General features: G+C 41.9%; 1 protein-coding gene across 3 annotated transcripts in view; it reads left to right on the forward strand.

Annotated features, from left to right (window-relative positions):
* Positions 1-16652, forward strand: part of LOC134226539 (uncharacterized) — a 710533-nt gene that overhangs the window by 218122 nt on the left and 475759 nt on the right. The gene's annotated exons all lie outside the window — the stretch shown is intronic.

Raw genomic sequence — 16652 nt, forward strand, 5'->3', positions numbered from 1 at the left:
GTTCGAGGCCGCATCTCTCCATCCTCGAATGCGCCTCACACTCGCCAAGTCGTTTTGCACCTGATCTGCCCATCTCACTCGCTGTGCTCGACGCCGTCTCGTATCTTCCGGATCGGAAGCGAATATCATCTTTGCAGGGTTGCTGTCCGGCATTGTTGCAACATACCTTGCCCATCGTACCCTTCCGACTTTAGCTACCTTCTGGATAATGGGTTCGCCGTAAAGCTGGGCGAGCTCGTGGTTCATTCTTCGCCACCACCACACACCGTATTCTTGCACACCGCCAAAGATAGTCCTAAGCACCCGTCTTTCGAATACTCCGAGTGCTTGTCGTATTCACGTTCCAGCTGTGCGTAGAATGTGTCCTTATCATCATCAGTGCTTCCGGAGTGTGGGCTATGGACGTTGATTATGCTGAAGTTGAATAACCGGCCTTTGATCCCCAACCTGCACATTCTCTCATCGAACGGCCACCACCCGATCACGCGCCTTTGCATATCGCCCATCACTATGAAAGCTGTTCCAGCTCGTGTGTGTTGCCGCAGTTCTGGTAGATGGTATGATTACCTCTGAACGTTCGTACCATTGATCCATTCCAACAAACCTGCTGCAGCGCTACGATGCCGAATACACGATCCTTGGGCACATCGGCGAGTATGCGTGTGCTCCCGATAAAGTTCAGAACTCAGAATCTGCTATTTGAAGCGGCTTGCTTTGCTCTTCAAAGCTGCCTTCTCAAGATGCGTATTGAACTATTTACGGTTGTAGCTAAAGAGGCCCTGCTTAGCCGTGCGGTAAGACGCGCGGCTACAAAGCAAGACCATGTTGAGGGTGGCTGAGTTCGATTCCCGGTGCCGGTCTAGGCTATTTTCGGATTGGAAATTGTCTCGACTTCCCAGGGCATAAAAGTATCATCGTGCTAGCCTCATGATATACGAATGCAAAAATGGTAACCTTAGAAACCTCGCAGTTAATAACTGTTGAAGTGCTTAATGAACACTAAGCTGCGAGGCGGCTCTGTCCCAGTGTGGGGATGTAATGCCAATAAGAGAAATAAGAAGATGTCTCCATTCGAGGGACGCTATCGGATTGGGAACGAATCTACACTTGATCTAATGTAATCTTGATAACCACTTGATAGTTATGAACCTCTAGCAACGTAAACATTACACTCTAAGTACTATAATATAAAAAATAATCGTTTATCCTGCCTGCAAAGCTACAAACTTATTAATGTGGCTCACATTTTCCGAGTACAGTCTTCACACAACAAAACTATTAAAAACAACTGTCATAAGACGAGTTTAAACAATCCCATTGAATTCCACCACTTAATTGTATCCTGACAGATACGTATTTCGACCTCAACAGTAAGGCCGTCTTCAGTGTCTTGTACTTGACTCGACTTGAAGAAAATGATCGCAGCTTACACTATTTATACTATGCATAGGTATAATAATTTATCTAGGTACTTATCTTACTACGGTGCTTATTTCTACTCGCTTGATGCGCTTAATGCTTAGGTATAAACTTGAAGAGCCAGGAGCTACCATTTCCTTGATCTTTATTCAACAACCGCGTTTGTACCTGTCGGTAGATTTCCAAGCTCTACTAGCTCTCTAGCTTTCCAAATCTACCGACAGGTACAAACGCGGTTGTTGAATAAAAAAACATTCCACTAAAAAGCTCAAAATAATTTTCTTATCAATATTAAAAACAATGTAAACGATCAACAACCCAGAAGTCTCTAGGCGCTTAAAACTCAAACAACTGCTCTTTCAACCACTTGCCACTCACATGTGAAGAAGCTCTTGTAGCATAAACATTTGGCCAATTCCCAGCTGCATGCCCACTCCATATACTATATCCGTTCGTAACCTTTTTATCCCTAGCATCACGTACCTACACCGCCGTTGCGATGGATATAGATATGCGTACACATTAGGGAAACGCTTAACACATGTGAATAAACCATTCGGTACCACATCCCGGTCTACCAGTCAACAACATTACTATTTATCATCATGATTGTCGTCGTGTGGTTGTATCTGCTAGCAAGCGTGTAACTCGTGCCAATCGAACTGACATCTCCACTCAAGTGACCAATTGATATGAAACCCGGTCAACTCCCGAGGTGAATGCTTTTCCCAACCTTCCGTACTTTTCTCGTTGTGCCGAGAGGTTGTTATTTCATTTGGGAAAATACTATTTAGGGGTAATAACTATTTTAATGGTAATTTCACCTTGATCATTGCGTCCCTTCCCAAAATTTTTCCTGAGCCACTAATTTTCTCCGATGTTATTGGTTCATTAAGTGCTGGTTAGTCGCAAGACTGTAAGATGAAACGCATGTCTCATTTTGTTCAGCGCTGTGCCCCTAACAAGAACTCAGGTAGGGTTCCGGTTGGTATTTTCGTCTTCCTTCGCATTTATACCAATGGAAGAGACAATTTTTCACTATAATTAATTCGTACTGGAACGTAGGATATTGCGTTGTTTTTGTTGGTTTTAAGCGCCTATGGCGACGGGCTTTATTTTGCTGCTCTTTGGATCACCAGTATTCGGCATGATCCTGGCGCTGATCTTTATTGTTGCTTTCCTACAAAGTAGTCGACATGCGTATTACTGTGGCTGTAGGGGATGATCTTTCCAGAAGTCGGGTTCGATTCACGATCCTGTGCTGAAAATTTTAGCTGGATGCTGAATGAACACTAAGCTGCGAGGCCGCTATGTCCCAGTGGGGGATGGTATACCAATAAACAGATGAAGAATTCTGAACATATCCGTGAACGTTTTTTTCAACGTTTCTTATGTAAATTCCTTGTTTTAATACAAGAGAAAGGTGCCAGCAACACCAGAAGGATCGATCTGTTTTTATTCGCGCACTGTTTACGATTCCCTAATGGGTGACCATCTCCGCACGTATGTCGATTCATTGCATATTGGTTTTGGGCTCGATTGCCGGAATTGGGACGAACAATAGCTCCCGTCACCCATATCTAGCTCGTCACTAGCTCGCAGTCGTTGACTGAGAGGAAATTTCAATTGGTCAGTGGTTTTGCGGGATATGTTGCTGGGAATCGTATGATTGAGTGAGCTTTCGAAGTTTAGCTGGAATGTAGGTCGTAGGAGCTTTTCATGAATGTGCCCGTGAAGCATATGGCCCGCAATAACAATAATTGGTGCATGTAATATTCCATTGTATCCAGCCAAGGGCTGAAATTCTCCTTAATAGAGATACAAAAAAAATTCCATTGGTAGCGAAATGAGGTATCCCAATAACTTGAAGGCGCATCAAGAAGTTTATTTTTCTAGTAGATAAAGCAGTGTCCCGCCACGTCAAACCAGGAGGTTGCAACTTCTAAGATTCTAAGCACCCTCTCCGTAGGATTTTTATCGTATGATTGATTTTAAATCCAACGTTTTCCTGAAACAGTCACATTGTTTCTGTGTTGCTCTTAGTCAATCATGTTGACTTTTTACGTAATGTAATTTCAATAGCGAAAATAACACACGAGTTCTGTTCTATTTCCAGAAAACACGCAACATAAAAAAACAATGCTATCAAATCAAATATCAGGGAACTGTTTATGAGTATATATAAAATGATCGTGTGTTTAGTTTTGGAAGGAAACATTCACATTCTGGGAAAACCCAATTTTGATAAACCCCAATTTTGAACAAATCAACATTTATTAGAATTCAAAGTTTTCAACAAACTTTAATTCATGATAATCAACTATTTCTGTAAAAAAACAAATTATTGTGCGTGAAAAGCTGTTTCCAAAGCACTCGTTTCAATCCATCGTGAAAATTCCTTACTGCTTGCTCATCGCCGTTGGGAATTTGCTCGATGATTACTTCGAAATTGTGTCTAAATTGTGGGTACTCCTACGTAGAATGGCAAATGACAATATTTTCTTGAAGTGTGCTCTTGTTCAGTGTTCCAGCAACCGCTCTCATCGGTTTTATGGCCATCCACTTGTGATTGATGTGTTTTTATGTAAAAACATCACTCGTGTTCGTGTCTTGTTGATGATCTATGACTTGTCAAGAAAGAGAGAGAGGTATAAGTTTGGTATTAATCAGGTAAGAACTGTGAACAATTTACATTATTGGACGTCCATTGTGTCATCACCAGGTTAAGAAAGTAATCCAAAAACAAGGGAGAGATATGCATGCCGTTTTAGCAATTCCATGTGAAAGCGATGTGCGACGTTTCCGATTTCCGCAACATTTGGTAGAATGGTTTCTCTTTCAATTTCAAGAGAAGGTTGTTAGAAAAATCGACGTTTTCGAAAAAAAAGGGTAGGAGGGTAGTATAAATTTTTAATATATGTGCCCAATTCAATTTTTCCGTTCATTTCCTTTAAGTGTTGCGGAAGTTTTGTCCATACATTACTTTATTCTGAAAAATAATATTCGGCATGTAATAATGGAGTTTTCATGAAAAACTCAACATTTGAATAGAATAGTCAAGCAAGACCATTCCTCCCATGCTAGAACAAAGTTGACTATGATTTATGAGCAATGCCACCCAGTATGCTCAACTCACTAATATGGATCTAGAGTGGGCTATGTGGTAGTGTCAGGGTCTGCAGATCAAGAGGTCTACAGTTCGAAGCCCCAAGTAGATAAGGATTTTCGTTTGATGCACCTCTAATGCTTCATGGATATGGTTGAAAATCAGTCAGAAGTTTCCATTCAAGATACTGAATTAAACAGAGGGGTGGCACTTTGAATCTGGAACACTTTGGAAAATGTTGAACAGGCCTAATGGACATGATTGATATAAGACATAAAATATCAGATGATGATATCAATATTTTGCACTAAAATATCATGAGGAGATCAAGTTATGCTATTTGTAAGAAGTGATCAATATCATATGCCATTAGTTTGTTCTTACCCATAGCATATCTTGGTATTTAAATGATACTTCGGTGCAATTTTTTGATATTGTTGCCCTTCATTTTATCTCTTATATCAATTAAGTCCATATCATATTTTTTAAATCTGTTTATGTCTTGCACCCGGGATGTAAAGCCTGTCCACGTTAAATTTCGGACCGTTAGATAATGTTCAATTGATTTGTCGTTATTACATCAATTTGGACGAGAGCTAAGACATGCTGAAAGCAGCAGTAAAGCGAAGAGATTGAGCAATCATGTCTCAGTGGCTAGTAAAAATGTTTAAAAATCTCGTTGGAAGATGGGTGTCTGAAATTTAACGCGGACAGGCCTTAATAATGGATGGTGTTTGCAATTATGAGGTAATGTACACAGAACTGAACCATTTCCAATGTTCTCTTATGTAAATGGCAAAGCAAACAAATCGCAACAAGCATCAATGATTGTTTGTCGTGCATCTAGAAAAGTTGTCGGTTTATAACGATGTCTCCGGATGAAAATTTGTCGGTTATCAATATTTAGACATAACAGTAGCCATCTGTTGACATGATTTAAGTTTTGCTTTTGCAATATACAATTAATCGCAGTATGAAATGTTCACAACAAATACCTCATCGTTTTTGATGCAGATAAATTTAAAACATACCTTATCCTATGAAGATTGGGGCCAATACTGCAATTTCTCATTTTTAATGAGAGATGTCACTCGATGTTTACATATCCGCTCATTTCAATATCTATGGAAACGAGAAGCATGAAGAGCAGTATGCCATACCTGCTTTATATTTGTGTTTATTACCACTTTAACCGAGACCATGCTGAGGGTGGCTGGGTTCGATTCCCGATGCCGGTCTAGACAATTTTCGGATTGGAAAATGTCTCGACTTCCATGGGAATAAAAGTAGCATCGTGTTAGCCTCATGATATACGATTTCGGTCAACTTCTTTTATTTCTTTATTGAGGCTTCGCCGCCATGAGCCTCTGGGTCTGCCTCTGCTGCGATGTCCCGCTGGGTTCCAGTCTAATGCTTGTTTACAGATTTCGTTTCTGCCCCTACGTAGAGTGTGGCCGACCCAGCCCCACTTCCGATCCCGAATTTCTGTTGCTATCGGCCTCTGGTGACAACGACGATGGAGGTCGTTGTTTGAGATCCAATTGTGAGGCCACCAGGCCCGAATTATATACCGCAGGCATCTGTTAATGAACACCTGCATCCGTTGAGTGTTCTCCACTGATACACACCATGTTTCGCTAGCGTATAGCAGCACTGATTTCACGTTAGAGTTGAAAATTCGTATTTTGGTGCGTTGACTTATCTGCCTGTTTTTCCAGATATTTCTTAAACTCGCAAAGGCAGCCCTTGCTTTCTTGATCCGTGCGCCTATGTCGATCTTGGTACCGCCGTCTGACGCCATTTGGCTACCAAGATATTGGAAGCTTTCAACATTCTCCACTGGTTGCCCGGCTACTGTGAAACTGGAAGGAGTCACCGTGTTTACATCCAACGATTTGGTTTTGTTGACGTTGATGACTAAACCTGCCGAGGAGGAGCGATCGGCAAGGTCGTTGAGCTTACTCTGCATATCAGAGCGCCGTTGCGCGAGTAGTGCAACGTCATCAGCCAATTCGAAGTCGTTTAGGTGCTCCATGGTTATAGGCTGCCATAACAGCCCGCGGTTTGGTTCACGATCAATCGCATCTACCAGAATCTCATCGATTACGATGAGGAACAGTAACGGTGATAGAACCCGAGTAAACGAAAATAGCTCAATAATATCAAATGTTGATAAGATAGCAAAATGAGATATGGACATGATTGATATAAGAGATAAAAGATCAGACGACAATATCAAAATTTTGCACTAAAATATCATGAGGATATCAAGATATGTTATTTGTAATAAGTGATCGATATCAAGTGCCATTGGTTTGTTCTTATCCATAGCATATCTTGATATTTAAATGATATTTCGGTGCAAATTTTTGATATTATGCCTGTTCTTTTATCTCTTATATCAATCAAGTCCATATCATGTTTTGTTATTCTGTTCATGGCTTCTGCCCGGGAATACATCCTTGCCTCACACCAGCTACGACCCGGATAGGGTCGGACAGGACCCCATTGTGCAGCACTCTACACGAAAAGGCCTCGTACTGTGCTTCGATGAGGCCGATGATTTTCTCAGGAACCCCCTTGCGTCTCAGGGCGCCCCACATATTCTCGTGATTGAGACGGTCGAAAGCTTTTTCGTAGTCAATGAATACCAAGTAAAGGGACTCTTGGAATTCGTTGACCTGCTTCAGAATTATGCGGAGCGTGACAATATGGTCCACACAGGATCTTCCGGCACGGCCTGCTGCCGACGGAGAGTCGCATCGATCTTCTCCTGAATCCGGGCTAGGATAATTTTGCACAGAACTTTGAGAACGGTACACAGCAACATAATGCCTCGCCAGTTATCGCATACAGTCAGGTCACCCTTTTTGGGCACCTTCACTAAGATACCTTGCATCCAGTCGACCGGGAAAGTTGCGGTGTCCCAGATATTACGAAATAAACGATGCAGTAGTTGTGCGGATGTCATGGGGTCAGCTTTGAGCATCTCGGCTGATATGCGGTCGACCCCTGGGGCTTTATTCGATTTCATGCCTTGGATGGCTGTTTGAATCTCTAGCAGTGATGGAGCTTCGGTATTGACGCGTGTTATACGTCGGATCCTAGGCAGATCATGCCGAGGTGGTGATGTCCTGGCTGGCACTTGAAAAATTTGTTCGAAGTGCTCGAACCAGCGTTTCAGCTGGTCAGTCGGTCAATAACTGATCATTCGCGTCTTTCACAGGCATCGTTGCATTCATCTTCGCCCCGCTTAAGCGTCGTGAGATATCGTAGAGGAGGCGAATGTCCCCGGTTGCGGCGGCTCTCTCTCCTTCGTCGGCCAGAGAGTCTGCCCACGCTCGCTTGTCCCGTCGACATGAGCGTTTTACTTCCTTCTCAAGAGCCGCATATCGTTGATGGGCTAAGACTTTGGCTCCTCTGGTTTTCGATCGCTCTATCGCGGCTTTGGCTTCTCTTCGCTCCTCTATCTTCCTCCAGGTCTCATCGGTGATCCATTGCTTTCTCTGGGTGCGCAGTTCGCCCAGATTGTTCTCGCTGGTGGCGATGAAGGCATTCTTGATGGCGGTCCATTGGTCTTCCACGCTGCCACCTTCCGGAATATCTGCAGCACGCGTCTCCAGTTCTCCAACGAAGGACCGTTTCACCGTGACATCTTCCAGTCGGCGTATGTTGAATCGTCGTCCAACTCTTTCCTCCTGCCGACGAATCCGCGCAATGCGCAGGCGTATTTCGCCGATAAGGAGGTGATGATCAGACTCGATATCGGCACTACGTTTATTCCGTACATCAAGAAGGCTCCGTTTCCATTTTCGGCTGATGCAGATGTGGTCGATTTGATTTTCTGTAAAGCCGTCACGGAAGACCCACGTGACCTTGTGAACCGGTCGATGAGGGAAGAGCGATCCCCCGATCACCATGTCGTTATTACCACAAAATTCTGCGAACAGCTCTCCGTTTTCGCTCATTTCTCCGAGACCATGGCGTCCCATAATGCGCTCATGGTTCGAGTTGTCGGATCCGATCTTCGCATTGAAGTCGCCCAAACAGATCTTGATATCACCCTTCGGAATTCTATCTACGACGGCATTGAGTTGACTGTAGAAGTTCTCTTTGTCTTGCAGATCGGCAGCATCGGTTGGCGCATAACATTGCATTATAGTAAGGTTTCGGACCCGTGTTCTACATCTGCCAACGATTATCCTTTCACTTATAGGCTCCCACTTCATGAGCGCAGAGTGTGCCTAAGCGCTTTGTAAGAGGCCAACTCCGCGATGCCGGGGAGCGTGTTCACCTCGTAAACCAGAGTATAGCAGAACTTGTCCCGATGGCGTTCTGTGTTCTCCAAAGTTTGGCCAACGGACTTCACTCAGTCCCAGGATCTCAAACTTCATGCGGCGTGCCTTATTGGCAAGTTGTGCCAATTTACCCTGCTGGGCTAGGGTTAAAACGTTCCATGTTCCTATTCGTGTCCGTTGTTTCGCGCTAAGAGTCGTCGCCGTAAAATCAGTCCGTATTCTTTCATTATCGGATTCTCGAACAAATTGATGTTTCGGGAACAGTAGGTTGTTGGCCCAAGGTTCCCTATCCACCGGGATGGGGCTGCCATCTTAGGTATAGCTTCCGGGGAATAGCATTTCATACTCAGCCGCTGGATGCCAGAACAGACGCTGTTGGAGCCGCACCTCCTTGGTGAACAGACGCTCGATCAGTCGGGTCAAATTTGTTTAAAGTCCCACCCAACACCAGGACTAGGCTAGTGCGCTTTGAGCGGCACACGGTCGCTTTGATAGGGCCTGCTTGGGGACACATGCAGCTTTTTATAGAAGTTCAACAGAGCCCACTGTCGAACCCCATCACATCCTAGGCAGACCACACAGTACGCACCCTCTCACTCTAGCTGATGTCAGAAGGACAACAGTGCCCAGGCTGCACTACCAGCTAAGTACGCAACCCTTAGCTGGCGGTCAATTGTCATCGGAAGACCAATGGAAGCTTGAGTATTGGAAATAAATATAGAGCTTTTGACTATTTTTTTCGTGTAACGTCTTGCAAGCGGGCTTGGTAGTCATATTGCTACTGCTTCTGCCTCATACACAGGAGGTCGTGGGTTCAATCCCAGATCCGTTCCATTCTCCTACTTTGTATCTTTCTCTATATTTCTCATGTTTTAGCAATCGCTAGAACGGGAAATGGACTTCCATACCGTTTCCATCTCAATTCCTATACCTTCAACTTGAATATTCTAACAGTAATCTGCTAGAATTGGAAATGAACTATAAAACGCGTTTCCAAACATTCAATTAGAAATTCAATCAGTTGCTTTCTCCTATCTATCGCATTGGCAGCCCGTTAACCAAGACGGATCTCTGCATCTCGAACCTAACCCAAAAATTCCAACAAATTCCGCATGAACTCGTGGCAAGTGCAGAGGTATATTCGGCTTGCAGTGGGCGAGTGATTGCATAATCATTTCCTCCTCCTTCCCTACATTGACTTGCATTCTGATGTGGCAGGCGCCAGTATGACCTAGCAAATGAAATCACCAGTACTTGTACATTGAAGATGTGAGCTAGTCCTAAGCAAACATCTGTTGGTTCCCTGTGCAAGAACAGCTGATCTGGTCATAATGGAGTAGCAACTACGAGCAGTCAATCAAGCTCAAGCTCAAGCTCAAGCTCAAGTTTTTTCGTGTAACGTCTTGCAAATGTTTATTGGTTTCAGCCACTCGAGATTTTGAGACAAAATTTGGGTTAATAACCAAGTAAACGTGGTGGTGCATTTTACTCAACCGACGTATTTTACCCAACCGGCGCATTTTATACTTATCTCTCCTAATAAATGAATAGTTGGTTCCCATACGTTCGCCATGGCAGGACGGTTAAAAATTCACTTGTTTTATTTCATTATTAAAAATAAACAACGTAGGGACATTTCACACATCCACGATCAATGCTTAATACACTTTTTAAAAAAAGCAGTGAAAAATATCTCTACAAAACGTTGTATTGTCGTTGAATTATTGATCTATGTGCGTGATAAGTCATCGTAGGCTAACATCTCCTCCCATTACTCTATGTTTTCTCATTGTAATTTTCAAACAAACTTCAAACGCGATCGATGTGGTAGACGGGGACGCAACGTACAGTTGATACTAGTGGGAGTTTATTGATAATAAAATGACAATTCATTCTTGAACATGCCTCTAGCAAATGTGCTAGAGTCAATTTTCATTACAATTTTTATGTTTATCTTTTTATCCTCAATTTCTTATTTTACTTCAAGTACATTCCCCAAAATTATTTCAACGCACATAAATCACTAGGCGGAGATGAAATTTCCTTCTAAATCGGCCTGTCTATTCGCCGTAACTTCAATTTCCTAAGGAATGGAGGAAACACTGTTTTGAAAACAACTCAATTGATTACTTTTGCGTACCGGAACTGTTTGCCTTTCCGCTCCCACACTTTGCTCCCAATTCCGAGTATTTTCCATTGATACTTGGCCAAGGGTGGGTGTGAAAAAAAGCTACACTAAGAGCAAACAAACGTAAATAAAATGAACTTGGTCACGAGTGACACGCGATGGATGCGAAAAAGATGGAAGGTGTTTTTTTCGGAACGAGCCATTACTTACGTCACGCAGGAAATGTCAATTTTGGATCACCTCCCCTCTCGTTGCTAATTGATTACATTTGGTTTACGCCGTTGGAAAACTTTCTGTTGAACGCGTTGCGTTTTTCGTTGCTTTATTGTAACGCATGACGTAATGCATGGACAACCCCCTCGGGATGGTCTTTTCCCGCTTCTAAACATAGCTATGGATGCTGATCAAACTGAACGAACGACAAGACGGCGACCAACAGAAAAGTTTATCTTCGAACATGAACCCATTTATAAAACTCAATCCTCCCTCGGGACGCAAACGTTGGACTCGTTCGGTTCTCGTTGTCGGGCAGGCGACTCAACACCTCGTCACCTCAAACTAAGTAAAACTTTGCAACCATTTTCCGTGAGGAGTTGATGGTAATAATTGATATCACATTTTATCCTTCCATGCTGCGTAGGGGAGAATGAACGGAAACTAAACTTTTCTGTTCCAGATCGAAATTAGGTCTCCTACAATGTATGGACCAACAAGTCAATATGGATAACTTCTTGTTCTAGGCTTTTTATTCAGTTGTTATTTACGGCAATTATCTGGCTTATATCCGACTCTGAACTTAGTTTTATCGTTGGCCTTTCCTTCGTTACTGATTGAGAGCTTTCGAAGCCAACCAATGCATACATTTGTATTTTGTGTGACAAGCACAATGATGCAATCAGACAGCATACTTCATGGACCGATTGTTTCTTTTTGAAGATAATACAAATCCGATGTGGCAAAAGGCAAAACAGGCGATTCATGTCAAGCCATTACGGTAGTTTTGTAAGAAGAGCATTCCCAAATTAAGAACGTTGAATGAATGACCCCTGTAAGTACATCCAGGCTCAATCTATGAGTAAAATTTGTTAAGATGGTATTCAAAAAGCATGAAGTAGTAAAAGGGGTGAATAATGAACCATTCTCACCTATGCTGATTTGTGCCATCCACCCTTTGTTTGAATGTTCTGGTCTTGCATAGCATTGAACAGTGGAATATAACTATAGTGAAGAGCTCTTGATCCATGTAATGAACTGCAGAATACCAAAGTGTAAGTTTTAAATCCGATTGGGGAAAAAAGCTTGGGGAAAGCTCGTCGATTACTTCATCCAACAAACCGGGTCGGCCCGGGTCAAAAAAGTAAAATATTTAAGTACCTACGTATGTATTTAATATTTGGTATTTTTATTTGAAGACCTAGATGGTATATATGGCAAAGGCTCGATATCATAATCCCTAGATAACTTATTCGATTCATACTTTCCAAAATATGTCTACTCCCAACTTGAGAAGCTGTTACAATTAATTTCCAATGAATCGACTACTTTGAGCGTGCTTACAGCGGCACACTAGGAGTTAACTTTCTGAAATCAGTATGGCGAAAGGCATCTAAGGTTCGATTTCTCAAAATTAAGCACTTTAATCGAAAAAATATTTGGTAGGCGTAGTAGCGGACACCATCCCTCATAACCGATACCAAATAGTTTTTCATGAAAAGTTCCTAATTTTGAGAAAACCAGCGTTAGATGTCTTTCGCCATACAAATTTCTGGCGGTTAACTCTTGCTGGCTATTTCGTACATATACTATAGCGCCTGGATGTGGCTGCGGCGAGTAGAAAATCAGCCACTGCCAATAATTCATTCAATTATTTCTTTCATCCGCTGTATTTTTGATCTTCACTATGATAGGGATGAAAGATAAACGATATTATGCTGCAGTTGAATTATTTGATAATTTATAAAAATAGCAAATTGTGGATGCTGGGCAACCCATCCACCCTTGTGACGGTAAAGCCATTTCCCATCGAACACAAACCTTTTTTTATTTTCCCCGGTAAGTTACATCAACAAGTGAACGCATGCTCTAGCAAATGTGCTAGAGGATACGCACGCAGGCTTGCACGCAGAAAACCCAATGAATTATTGGCAGTGGCTGATTTTCTACTCGCCGCTGCCACATCCAGGCGCTATAGTATATGCGCAAAATAGCCAGCAAGAGTTAACCGCCAGAAATTTGTATGGTGAAAGACATCTAACGCGGGTTTTCTCGAAAATAGAAACTTTTCATGAAAAACTATTTGGTACCGGTTATGTAGAAAGGTGTCTGCTACTACGCCTACCAAATATTTTTTCGATGAAGTTGCTTAATTTTGAGAAATCGAACCTTAGATGCCTTTCGCCATACTGATTTCAGAAAGTTAACTCCTAGTGTGCCGCTGTAAGCACGCTCAAAGTAGGCGATTCATTGGTTTGGTTTGTTGCCTTACGCGCTGGTTCGTTGTGCCAGTTGGTCGTTAGATCCCAGTTTGACAACATAAGCGAAGGGAGAGATCACCACTCGAGTTCAGTTCATTCAATCATACAATTAATTTTGGGTTCATTTTTAGTTGTGGTCCACTGATTAAGCATGACCCAACTAGAAAGCAACCATAACCAAGGGCCATCCATCAATAATTATAAGAAAAATATATTAAGCTCGTTTAGTGGAATGTATTAAACCGTCTAAGACGAATTAAGTACTGTCCATTTAATTCCACCAGTTAATTTTCGTTATCTTTGCAGATACGTATTTCGACCACAACTGTGTGGTCGTCCTCAGTGTCTTGTACTTGACTCGACTCGGAAAGTCGAGTCAAGTACAAGACACTGAGGACGACCACACAGTTGTGGTCGAAATACGTATCTGCAAAGATAACGAAAATTAACTGGTGGAATTAAATGGACAGTACTTAATTCGTCTTAGACGGAATAATTATAAGATCATTTACAGGTTTGTCATAAACTCTTTTCATAAGGGAAGATCCATTAATTACGTAACGCTAAAATTGGACTTTTTCAGCCCCCCTCCCCCCTATGTCACACTTTTTGTATGGAGCCTCTGAAAATTTTGTATGGATCGTCACACTTCGCTCAACCCCCCTCCCCCCTCTAAGCGTTACGTAATTTGTGGACGTTCCCTAATATGAATTTTAAAATGTGTTGCATAGTGGACTTTAAGCGTGATGTTTCTCCTACAACTCTGTCTATCAGCTCGTTGTTCAATTTCCACTATTTATGGAGTTAAAACGCTAGTTTCAGTAGCTTATAACAGTGGTTCCCAACCTTTTCGGAGTAGCGATCCCCATATACGATTAGCCAAGTGGCCCACGGCCCCTTAATATGTCATGCTGAAATCTAAAATAACAAACGCCAGCTTTGGTTAACGAGGTTGCGTGTTTGATAAAGCCAAGTTTAAATCGTCCTTTATCCAGAGATATGTTGAAAATCCACTCTTACATAGTTGTGTGTAGAAGCAAACGGCATTGGAATCTTCAATGCTTGGAACGCAACTTTGCATTATACGAAGGCATAGTTGTACGAAGGAATCAAAATCGGCTGAAGTTTTTTATTTCCAAGAGTAATTTTCGAGATGAAAAACCATTCCACATGTCTGAATAGCTAGCCACGTAAAATGTAAACGAAAACGGGTAGCGAACTATTGAAGCATCTGCCGGCTGTGAGCCGGCTCAAGAAAATATTGATCAAACTGTTGTTCTGGTGAGTTCAGATGAGTCACGAGTTCCAATTTGAGATCTCTATCTTATTTAGCTGATCCTTCCTCAATAAAACAGCACAATTTATCCAATATTTGTAATATGCGTCGCTAGTTTTTTGTTCACCATTTGCGCGAAGGCTTGCACCAAGGCTTCTACCAATTGAACCAAATTGGTTTGTTTGTTGTAGTTTCCAGTTCAACGTGCCTAGTTGGTCAAAAATATCAGAAATTTTTAAGAGGTAAGCTAGTCATTTCTACCATCTTTCTTCATTGATCTAACTGTAAATGTATCAGCATGTTTAGTTGGAGAGTAAGCACGCGCCGCTGATACTTTTTCAAAATCATATTTGTTGTAGAAAACAAATTAAGCATTCAATGATGGAAATGATGACGATTTGATGATTGTTCGTACTTCCCGTATCCCCTTAAACAACGTTTGTTGAGAGCTCCAGATTTTATATAGTTCACGATTCTCACAAGTAGGGTCTCACAAATAAGGGTATGTGAAACAGGCTTTTTCACTCTTCTCTGAAATCCTGATTTTAGGCCAAGCATTGCAACATCAGTATACACTTACTTAACCTTTTCCTACTACAAGCCACCCGATTCATAAAATGTGTTTATTATAGACGTCACTTTTGGTTGTAATTTCCAAATCGCTACAGGAAAGAATCTTTTATTCCAAAGCATACGAATCTGACTAAAATTAATAAATTAAGAGAAAAAAAATGTTTGCTCTTTTAGTGGAATGTCTTCAAACTGTCTAAGACAAGTACTTTCCATTTAATACCACCACGTAGTATAAATAGTGTAAGCTGCGTTTGTTTTCTTCTATGGATATGGTTAAGTAGTACTACGAATAATTTGATCAAATCTCATGCTCCGTAATGGTGCCCTTTTTGTTACGAGGAGGAGCACTACAAAAAGGATTCACTTCTGAAGAAAGATTTCTTCAGAAAGTGTAGGGAATGGGATGCACTAGTTCTTCATAACAGGTACAGCAAAACTTCACAAGGACGCCCTTATTCGTAGTAACTACTCAGGGAGTAGAAGGTCGAGAAGAGCCACCGTTGCCCACTAAAGCTTGAACCGGATATCTGGGACTCCCACAATATCCGCGGCAATAGCAGCAAACGATGCCCTGTGCGTATTTAGTTTTTATGTATGCGGGGCATCATTAATAAAATACAACATAATATAATTGGAACATGCTCACCAAATTAATTCGTCCATTCTTGAGTCCATCATAAATTGGCTCCAATATTCATCAGGGCACGGCAGCTACGGTAAATGATATGAAATGTCCAATGATCAGCAGCGGATATCCAGTAGGAACCGATCAGTCATTACAGGATCAAGAATTCTAAGGTTTTGGCCCAGATACGTAGTTTTTTTTTTTTGCAGGACTTCAAGCGTTGCAAACGGTTCCCTCCTCTCGGTTAAACAACTTGGTTCTGTTTCGGATGTTCGACGTTCGCAATCCTTCATGCTTCATCCATCCCCTCCTACGATAACGGTCATTTAGAAAAACGTGGCTCCCCCAGTTCCTGATATATTCAATGGGCTCCAGGGAGGCTTGATCTTGGTACGCAGCGGTTCTCAGCGTCAACTAAATTTTTCACTAAAGACGCCTCACAGTTGAGGTCGAAATACGATTCTGGAAAGATAACAACGTGGTTGAATTAAATGGAAAGTACTTAACTTGTCTTAGACAGTTAATAAATTAGTTTGTTGCATAGAAAATTTAACATTATACAAAAAAATAACGTATCCATGATAGTCAAACTACGAAAAGGGGAAATTTTTCGAAAAGGTTTCATGGCTTCCTTTTTACGGTTTTGCGGACCACCAATTGGGAAACACTGGCTTATAATAAATATTGAACCCAACAATCTTGCGCCACCGTTGCTTGATTCCTACGCAAATTATTTTGCTCCGTCTGGATAAA

The sequence above is a fragment of the Armigeres subalbatus genome, chromosome 3, assembly GCF_024139115.2.
Source record: "Armigeres subalbatus isolate Guangzhou_Male chromosome 3, GZ_Asu_2, whole genome shotgun sequence".
NCBI lineage: Eukaryota > Metazoa > Arthropoda > Insecta > Diptera > Culicidae > Armigeres > Armigeres subalbatus.